We start from the raw sequence: 10,471 nt of genomic DNA, 5'->3' as shown, positions 1-10,471 counted from the left end.
TGTGCCACAACTACTGAGCCTGCGCTCTAGAGCCCGCGTGCCACAACTCCTGAGCCCATGTGCCACAACTTCTGAAGCCCACGTTCCTAGAGCCCGTGCTCCACAACAAGAGAAGCCCCTGCTCGCCACAACCAGAGAAAGCCCACGCGCAGCAACGAAGACCCAACGCAGCCATAAATAAATAATAAAATTTTCAAATAAATTAATTAATTTAAAAAAATTCTCAACAAAATGGGAATGGAGGGGAATTTCCTCAACTTGATCAAGATCATTTACCAAAAAATGCACCACTAACATGATACTTAATTGTGAGAAACCAGATGTTTTCCCCTTAAGATCAGGCACAAGGCAAGGATGTCCTCTCTCATTACTCCCATTCAACATCATACTAGAAATCCAGGAAAATGAAATAAGACAAGAAATAAAATATACACAGATAGGGAAAGAAGAAATAAAACTATCTTTGTTCACAGATGACAAGAGTGTCTATGTAGGAAAACCAAAGAGTTAATAAAACAAAAAATAAAAAAACACCTGGAATGCATAAGCGATTATTACAGGGTTATTAATGTACAAAAGTACATTGCTTTCCTATATACTAGCAATGAACAATGGAAATTTTTTTAAACCTTTTTACTGGAGTATAATTGCTTTACAATGGTGTGTCAGTTTCTGCTTTATAACAAAGTGAATCAGTTATACATATACATATATCCCCATATATCTTCCCTCTTGCGTCTCCCTCCCTCCCACCTTCCCTACCCACCCCTCTAGGTGGTCACAAAGGACCGAGCTCATCTCCCTGTGCTATGCAGCTGCTTCCCACTAGCTATCTATTTTACACTGAACAATGGAAATTTGACATTCACAGCACAGTACCATTTATATTAGCACCCTAGAAAATTAAATACTTAGGTATAAATCTAAAAAAAAAATATGTACAAGATCCACATAAGGAAAACTATAAAACTTTGATGAATGAAATCAAAGATCTAAATAAGGGGAGAGATATTCCATGTTCACTGATAGGAACTCAATATTGTTAAGATGTCATTTCTTCCCAACTTGACCTATAGATTCAATGCAATCCCAGTCACAATCCCAGCAGGTTATTTTGTTGATATTGACAAACTGATTCTAAAGATAATATGAAAAGGCAAAAATCCAGAATAGCCAACATCATACTGAAAGGAATGACAAAGTTGGAGGACTGATACTATGTGACTTATTATAAAGCTACAGTAATGAAGACAGCCTGGTTTTGGCAAAAGACAAGATAAATAGATCAACGGAACAGAATAGAGAGTCCAGAGATAGATCCAGAAGTTTGTCTTCTCAACAAACTTCCTGGAACAAGTGGACATCTATAAGCAAAAAAAATGACTGTAGACACAGATCTTATACTTTTCACAAGAATTAACTAAAAATTTATCATAGACCAAAACTATAAATCTTCTAGAAGATAACATGAGAGAAAATCTAGGTGAGCTTGGATTTGGTGATGATTTTTTAGCTACAACAACATAAGCACAGCCCCTGAAAGAAAAAAATTGATTAGTTGGACTTTATTAAAATTTTAAAATTCTGCTCTGCTAAATATATTGTAAAGACAATGAAAAGACAAGCCATAGATTAGGAGAAAATATTTCCAAAATATATATTCAATATAGGATTGTGTCCAAAATAAACAAGGAACTCTTAAAACTCAGTGATAAGAAAACAAATAACCCCAGGAAGGAAGGCAGACTGTGACAGGAGAATGTACCTGCCTTACAGTGTGTGAAGCCCCCTCACGGAGGGGCCGGATGAAAGGTGCTGACCTCAGTCACTCTGGAAATGAGTGGGGTCTGTAGGCCTGAAGCCAAAGGATGTGCACACAGCTCTGGGCTCTAGTGGTGAAGTTGTTTCCCATGGGGCATGGGTCAACAACCGTGTCCCTGCTGTACACGTGCGCTGGGATTGAACAGGAAAGTACACGGATGGTGGGGGCCGGGAGTCTCACCCCGGAGGAGTGGGAGGTTACAGGCGACCAAGGGGAGAGTCATCCGTGGATAACAGATGCTGGTTGGAGACATCAGTGAGAACTCACGTTCGTTTAATGTAGAGACAGGTGGTTACACACAGGAGTATTTGTACCGTGTGTGTATGCAAGGTTGGCACACACGTATATTTCTTTGCTTTGTCTGCTGAGAGGGCACAAAGAAACAAGACCCCAGCAGCAATGAACACATCTATCTCCCAGATCTGGGTTTCTAAGACCATTCTCTAACAAAAGGAAGGAACCAGAATTCCTTGAAGAAATGTCTGACCCTAGGACTGGAACTAGAAATATACAGGATGAGCCTGGAGCATCTTGTAGCCGGAAGGTAAGGAGGTGCTCAAAAAAACACAACAAAAAACACAAAGATGGGGTGAGTCAAAGGGACACAGGAGCCAACTGACAAGAGTGCCCAGCAGCCAAAGCTGGAACAATTTGAGAAACAAAATCAACAAAGTAATATTGTGCCATAACCCAAAGCATAAAATACGTATCCATGTGATCACACTGACATAAATGATTGAACAAATTAATAAATGGAGGAGAAGAGGCAAATCTCCCATGCTGAGAATTCCAAATAAATTCTGTGAACACTCCACCCCACAGCGGGGAGAGCTGGACTCCCCCCACCCTTAAGTGCAGGCTGTGCATGGGGACCTCCTCCCCAAAAGCACAGGATGGAAGGGGGAGGGAGAGTAATTTTACAGCAGAGAAGCCTGACAAGCACACCTTGGCCAGGAGATCACAGCCAGCGTCAACGGTCATAAATTACATTGATAGTATGTACCCTGGACATGGTGTGATGAAAAGGGCCTTTTACCTCTATTGTCTTCATCCTTCAGACCCATACAGTAAGTCTGCTCCATACGAAAGAGTCCCGTTCCGAGAGCGCGTTCGTAAGTCCAATTTGTTTGTAAACAAACATTTGTTTCCTCGCAGCCCTGGAGGCTGGAAGTCCGAGATCAGGGAGCCAGTGTGGCCGGCTTCTGGTGAGACCCTCTTCCTGGCTGCAGGCGGCTGCCACCTCCGTGTGCACACGGGCTTTCCTTGGGGTGTGCATGGAGAGAGCGCGAGGTCTCTGGTGTCGCCCTGTAAGGGCGTTAACCCCATCAGACCAGGGCCCCACCCTCAGGGCCTCATCTAACCCTAATTACCTCCCCAAAGCCCATCTCCAAACGCCATCACATTAGGGGTTAGGGTTTCAGCATGTGAATTTGGGGAGGGGGGACACAAACGTTCAGTCCATGACAAGAAGCCTGACTTAAATCACTGTGACAGAAAGCCACAGACCCCCGACCAATTTCCCAGGCTGAGCTGGTTCACAGACCCAAAGCCTCCTTGGATGAGGGTGACAGCCGTGCCCTTGAGGAAGGACCTTGTCATGCCACCAAAAAGGTACTGTGAATCTCCCTCCCCGCCTTCCCCTGAGGCCCCTCAGGGACACTTACCAGGTGTCTGAGGATGGGGAAGCAAAACCTCAGGCTTCTCAGGGTACCCAAAGCACCCCTGTGACCACCAGTCAGAGCAGCGGCTTATGGCGCTCAGGTGATCCACAATGTTTGGGTCATGTCTATCTAACGGTGGGTCCAGTGGGTCCCTGGACCCATGTGTGGTCACCCCCCGTTCCAGAATGCAGTCATGAGAGTGGGTACACTCAGCAGCTGGCAGAAACCATGCTGGTTTCCCGTCCCGCAGAGGGAGGGCTATTACGTGGGGAAGGCCGAGGGGAAGCCGCCAGGACCTCCTGGTCCGAGCAAGATAGTGAAGCAAAGCAGTGAGGCCTCCCCGACGGGAGTGCAGAGGTCGGCGCCACGGCAAGGACCTAGGGCCCAGGACTGGGACTCCCAGCACAGCCCTCTCCTACTGGGCCTGTGCAGGAGATGGGGTCCTGCAGAATGACAATGACCGCAAAGCTAGTCAGGTGGCAACTCCAACCGCAGCCGCTGCTCCTGACGTGCTTTCGTTGCTGAAGCAAAGCCCCACTGGTTCCTAGCCGGGAGCCCAGCTGTTGAGCGATGGGTCTTTCCATCCAGGCTAGTAGAGACCGTCGGAAGAGCCGGCTTTCAAGAGGCATCAACACCCCTCCACAGCCCTCCCTCGAGACAGAGCAGCCCCACGTCACACCAAGTCCCTGGGGGCCTGGCCCACTCGTCCCTCCCACAGCTGCCACACTGGTCCTTCCATGGTGAGGCCATGTTGTTCGAACTCGATGAGCAGAACGTAGCAACTAACCTCAGTAGGACAAACGTACACCAGAGTGGAAGGTAAACTCCACAAAAAGTCCAGGCCACCTCTGAAATGCCTAGGGGTTGGGATTCCCTGGTGGCGCAGTGGCTGAGTCCGCCTGCCGATGCAGGGGACACAGGTTCGTGTCCCAGTCCGGGAAGATCCCACATGCCGCAGAGCGGCTGGGCCCGTGAGCCATGGCCGCTGAGCCTGCGCGTCCGGAGCCTGTGCTCCGCAACGGGAGAGGCCACAACAGTGAGAGGCCTGCATGCCGCAAAAAAAAAAAAAAAACAGTGAAATGCCTAGAGGTCCAGCAGGCCAGTACACATCTAGACATCCCTTTCCAAGTCACAGGCAAGTGGCTGCATCAATCCCTTCGACCAGGAAGAAAGAGGCATGATGCCTGACGTGTCTTGCTCCTGGGAGGCGACTTTCACCCCGTGTGGCTGTACCACTCCGACCCTGGAGCTGAGAGGCTCAGAGAAGAGGAAGCCCGGCAGCAGGTCACCCTGCCATAGGGGCTGCACCACCCAGCAGAGCCCGCGGTGCCTGAGTGTGGCCCCCCGGTGTCACAAAGCTCTGCCACATTCTGAAGATAACCGCCTGGGTACCGAGCACTCGGCCATGAGCCGCGGCTATTATACCACCTGAGCTGCCATCATGGGCGGGTGTGTGACCCCCGAGCCGAACGGCCGGGCGCACAGCGGTGCCCTGTCAGTGGAAGTGGCATGTATGTGATTGCTCTCAAGCAGGTCCCGAAGGCCCAAGGAAGTCACGTGAGAGTCATGAACAAGCATGACCAGGTAGCCGTCGCATCGCCTCAACCCTCTCAACCTGCAGCAAGGCTTCGTGGGGCTTCCCGATGACCAGGTGCCTGAGAAGGAAGGAACTCAGGCCTGGTTACAGACGGGGCTGCGGGCCTTGCCCAGACGCGGACGGTCAGGGGGTTGAAGGACAGAGATGAGGGTGAGCCCTCAGAGAGGGACAAGCAGTGCCCTGGCTCTTCAGGCCGCCTTGCAGGACGAGGTAAGAGGCGGAGACCTACCCTGGGGACGGGCAGTGACTAGCTCTCCAGCTGGCTGGATGCTCGGACACTAGGAAGGGACGTGATTGGAAAACTGGTGACAAGGACATCTGGGGAAAGGTATGCAGACGGACTTCTCTGGGTTTGAACAAAGTATAAAGAATTTGTGTCGCACGAGGGCTGCCTCAGCCGAGGAGGGCCCTACCATCAGGAGGACAAGGTGGCCCATTCTGAGGGCACGTCAGCCTCTTTTCCCGGCACCTCTCACCCTTGGCCAGCCGGTTTATGAGCCAAGTGGCCGAGGCGGGGGGAGGGAGGCTCCACACGGCGTCACAACTTGGACATCCACCCACCAGGGCTTATCCGGCTGCCGTCACTGCCGTGAGCCCAACTGCCACAAGCAGAGACCACCAGCACTAGCCCCCCTTCCCTCCCAGAGGCAGTGGCTTGGGGACAGCACCTCGTTCGTCGGAGAATAGACACTTCCTCGGGGTATGGATGTACCTTCCCTGCCTGCAGTGCTTCTGCCAGAACCACTCCCCGTGGGCTCACAGAAAGCTGCATCCACCCACGCCACCCTCCACGCGGCATGACTCCTGACCAGCCACTCACCTCACAGCAAGTGAACTGCATCCGTGGGTCCATGCTCATGGAGTCCACCGGTCCTGCATGTTCCCGTCTCCCCGAAGCAGCCAGCCTGGTAGAACGTGGACAGAGGGTGGAATGGCCTTTGGGAGACTTGACTATGGAGGTGGGTTAATGCTCTCAATCAGCAACCTACGGTGTCTCACACAGCCAAGATCCACGGGACCAGCTCTCAAGAGATAGGAATGGCAGTGTTCTACTATCCCAAAGGGTCCACCAGTGAAACGTTTGCTTCCCATCCCTGCAACTCTGGGCTCTGCTTGTCCAGTGGTCTCAGATTCCAAGGGAGGGGTGCATTAGGGTGACTAGCTATCCTGGTTTGCCGGGACTTTCCTAGGTTTAAAACTGAATGTCCCACATCCTAGAATCCCCTCAGTCCCGGGCAAGCCCTAGAGCGCATCCACCAGGGGGCATATCAGACTGCAGCTGACAGCCACCTGGCCACTGGGGGCTCTTCACACCAGGGAATAGACAGGAGCTCACTGCGCCGGTGGGGATGAGGGTCATAGAGGGGGGCTGAGTTTTCATGACAGAGCTGGGTAAGCAGGCGATGTCTGGAAGGCAGGGGACTCTAGGGTGTCTCTGAGTGCCCCTTGGTCCTGGAGTAAACACCAACAGAAAACTAGAACCACCCAAAACAGGCATAGACCCTTGGGGTCACTCCATCAGACAAAGAACCATGAGCAGCTGAGGTGCTGGCTGAGGACACAGGGAACGTGGAGTGGGCAGGGGAAGAAGGCGCCGGCTACCGCCACGTGGCTGCCGTGGTAACGAGAACCTCATCCTTACCTTCACGCGAGGTAACACCTGTACCAGTTCCACCCGCCCTCCTTCCTCCCTGTTCCTCTCCCACCCCTTCTGTCTAACGTGTGTTAGCAATAGTTGACCTCACATCCCAGTGTTTGTTAGTAATGCCCACACACTCTCTCTGAGAGCGTTCAAGTGTCCAACATTCTTAAAGAGAACATATTCAGTCAGAGTCAGTACCACCCAAAGATGGATAAAGTGATGTGAAACGTCCATCAGTTTCTTCTGGAGAGATTAGCCTCTTTTTAGCCAGGATACTTGCATCATATTAAGCAGAAGCATGATTTTGCCTTTGTTTTTATTTGGAAGTTAAGAATGGTTTAAAGTAGAAGTGTGTGGGACTTCCCTGGTAGCGCAGTGGTTAAGAATCCGCCTGTCAATGCAGGGGACATGGGTTTGATCCCTGGTCCGGGAAGATACCACATGCCGCAGAGCAACTAAGCTCACGTGCCACAACTAATGAGCCCACATGTGGCAACTACTGAAGCCCGCGTGCCTAGAGCCCATGCTCCACAACAAGAGAAGCCACCGCAATGAGAAGCCCGCGCACCGCAACGAAGAGTAGCCCCTGCTTGCCGCAACAAGAGAAAGCCCCTGCACAGCAACAAAGACCCAAAGCAGCCAAAAAAAAAAAAAAAATAGTAGAAGTGTGTGTGTGTGCCGAGTTGTCAAGGAGCCTCTCTGCTAGGGATTCTGTTGTTAAGCTGGGAATACGTTTCCCAAGATCCCCTTCCCTGTATGGTTTGGGTCAGAGTTGGGCAAAAGAGGAACTTGTGTTAAGTTGGAGACACAGCAGTGGGTGGTGGCTACTACTCTCTGAAAAGGCTGTCGTGGCCACACGTGGTCACTGACGGAGCAGCCGTGTCCAGCAGAGGCAACCTGCCTCTCACTCACTCTCTGCCCCCTGCCCTCCATCCACCTGCTGGCCTCCAGGCCAAAAGAGACCTTCTGGACCCTTCCAGGCAGAATGTCCCCAACACTTTCCTCCTGGCACACACTTTCCTTTTTTTTTTAATGTTCTTTAATGTTTTCTCTTTTTTTTTTTTGCATTTTTAAAGACAATCTAAATATTTATTTATTTACTTATTTTGGCCGCGCTGCGCGGTATGTGGGATCTTAGTTCCCTGACCAGGGATCGAACCCACATCCCCTGCATTGGAAGCGCAGAGCCTTAACCACTGCACTGCCGGGGAAGTCCCTGGCACCCACTTTCTGATGCTTGCTTTCTAAAGATTTCGTTTATGTTTCAGATCAGATGTCACTTCCCAAAACAGTGAACCTCTAGTGATCACTCCAGCAGAAGAAACCCTCCCCCTGGACTTCCCTGGTGGTGCAGTGGCTAAGAATCAATGCAGGGGACATGGGTTTGATCCCTGGTCTGGGAAGATCCCACATTGCCACAGAGCAACTAAGCACATGTGCCACAACTACTGAGCCTGAGCTCTAGAGCTCGCAAGCCACAACTACTGAAGCCTGCGCGCCTAGAGCCCGTGCTCTGCAACAAGAGAAGACACAGCAACGAGAAGCCCGCGCACCGCAATGAAGAGTAGTCCGGCACTCGCTGCAACTAGAGAAAGCCCCCGCAGCAACGAAGACCCAACGCAGCCAAAATAAATTAATTAATTAAATAAAATTAAAATTAAAAACCCCAACATTTGAAAAAAAAAAAGAGGAAGAAGAAACCCTCCCCCTCACCTCTCTAGGCCATCATCTTGCTTTATTGTCTTCACAGCACTTGTCACCATTGGAAACTATTGCTTGTTCACATGTGCCTTTGCCTAGGAAAATAGAAACTCCACGAAAGGAGGGGCCGTATCTGCCTTGTTAGTTATTGTGCCCCTTAAGTCTCTGGCTCACAAGGACCCCAGGTATCTATTGGCTGAATGGGCACATGGTGGAGGACCAGGGGGCAGAGGGAAAGCAGTGCACACATGGCAACGTGGAGATATACATTTGTATATATGAGGTTTGGAGAAACACAGTGAGATTTACAGCACAAAACTATTGATATAATGTTTAAAATACACACGATGTGATGTATATCTTAATGAATGTGCAGATAACATGGACATGGAAAGTGGATTGGAGAAGGGGAAAGAACAAGAATGGGGTGGGGGAAGGTTTGAAGAGATGTAGGTGTTGCTCACAGGACAGATGACAGATCGACAGAATGGTGGAAAGTGGCGAACTTGATTCTATGCCCCGAGGTAAAAATAAAAGGGAGAAAAGGATAGTGTGGCAGTGTTAAGGCTGCAACTTCCTGGATGATCTTGACAAGATGAGGTGGGGTCCACGTCCCCTCCTCTCAAGGCTGGGTGGCCTATGACAGCGTGTGGCAGAATTGGCATGCCGTGACTCTCCAGGTGCTTTGCCCTGTTTGCTGGAGCCCAGAGGCCACTGCCCTGGAGTGGCCGTACCCTGGTGCTCTGGTTAATCATCCTGGCCAAGCCCAACCATCCCTGCCAAGGCCCTGACACGAGGGTGCAGAAGTCTCCAGATGAGTCCAGCCCGGCCACCGGAGTCGCCGTCCCCAGCTGGTCACGTCTTCCCACCTGAGGCCCAAGACATCCTGGGGCAGAGGAGAGCTGTCCTGCGGGGCCCTGTCGAAAGTCCCGAACCACAGACTCCAGGAGCTTAACAGTTGCTTTACAACCCTGATGCTGGGTGGCTCGTTACACAATAACGGAAAACTTTAATGGATGGAGGAAGGGACAGAGAGAGGAGTCAGCCTGGCAGCTGGGCAGAGGGAGGGCTGGAGGAGACAACAGGGCAGGCAGAGGTGGCGGTGGCCCAGGAAGGAATGGGAACCAAGTGGGCACAGTTCAGCATCAGCCCACACTCCCCTCCCACCTCCAGCTCAGCAAGAGCCACACCTCAGACTCCAGGCTCAGGTCAGAAATGGGAGGGCTAGGTTCCCTCCTGCCCCCTTCCAGACAGCCGGGGCACCTCCTCTCCATCTTCACCCTGCCCTCAGTGGAGGCCGTCAGCTCGCCCCTCTGCTGCCACTGTCCACCTGGCAGCCAGGTCAGACCCTGGCCCTCCACGCTAAGTCCTCTGGTGGCTGCTCATGCCCCTCAGGGTGAAGCCAGGTGCTTTTGAGACCCTCCTCAGTCTTGCCTGCATGGAGCCTGTGCACACACGCGCCCCCAGCCCCCCTGACCTACCCCCTTATCATCACCTACCCCCTTATGTCTCTCCCCCAAACTTCCTTTCTCTTCTCCCCACGTTGTCTGAGCCCCATTCCTCCTGGCCGCGTTGTTAGCAGAAGGCTTACTCCAACTGCAAGCCCAAGCTGCCCGCATCCTTCCCCTCACGTTCCCCAAGCTCCTAGTGTCTCCCCATCACGCGTCCCTACACCCTTGTTCCCCGTGTTCCCACTGTCCCCCGACCCATAGCCTGCTCCTCCCGCGGCCTCCATCACTGCACCCCGTGACCCCGGGTCCCTATGTCCCCCGGTCCTACGCACCGCTCCTTGTCTCGTGCATTCTCTGCCCCTTGACCCCTGTCCCCGGTCCTTCACACCTCCCCATACACCGCACCCCGGGGCCTCCGCATCCCCAGGACCCCGCGTCCCCGCGCTGCGCGGGCCGGCGCACCCAGGTGGATGCGCGCGCGTTGCGTGGAGACCAGCGGCGGGCACACCCTAACACGCCGGCCCCCGCCCCCCGCGCCGTGGATTGGCTCTCCGCAGGCTGGCCGGGCCCGGATTGGCTCGCGCGGCGCGGTGGCCG

General features: G+C 52.2%; 1 long non-coding RNA gene across 1 annotated transcript; it reads right to left on the bottom strand.

Moving 5' to 3' along the window:
- Positions 1-4,806: 4,806 nt before the first annotated feature.
- On the bottom strand, positions 4,807-8,512 carry LOC308621076. Its single transcript, XR_014016381.1, has 3 exons — positions 8,436-8,512; positions 5,901-5,985; positions 4,807-5,138 (listed from the first exon to the last, which is right to left on the bottom strand). It is a non-coding gene; the product is annotated as an uncharacterized lncRNA (long non-coding RNA).
- Positions 8,513-10,471: the final 1,959 nt, after the last annotated feature.

The sequence above is a fragment of the Mesoplodon bidens genome (genome assembly GCF_964165515.1).
Source record: "Mesoplodon bidens genome assembly, chromosome: 7".
NCBI classification, from domain to species: domain Eukaryota; kingdom Metazoa; phylum Chordata; class Mammalia; order Artiodactyla; family Ziphiidae; genus Mesoplodon; species Mesoplodon bidens.
Note: the sequence above shows the minus strand (reverse complement) of the source record. Positions and strands in the feature narration are given on the sequence as shown.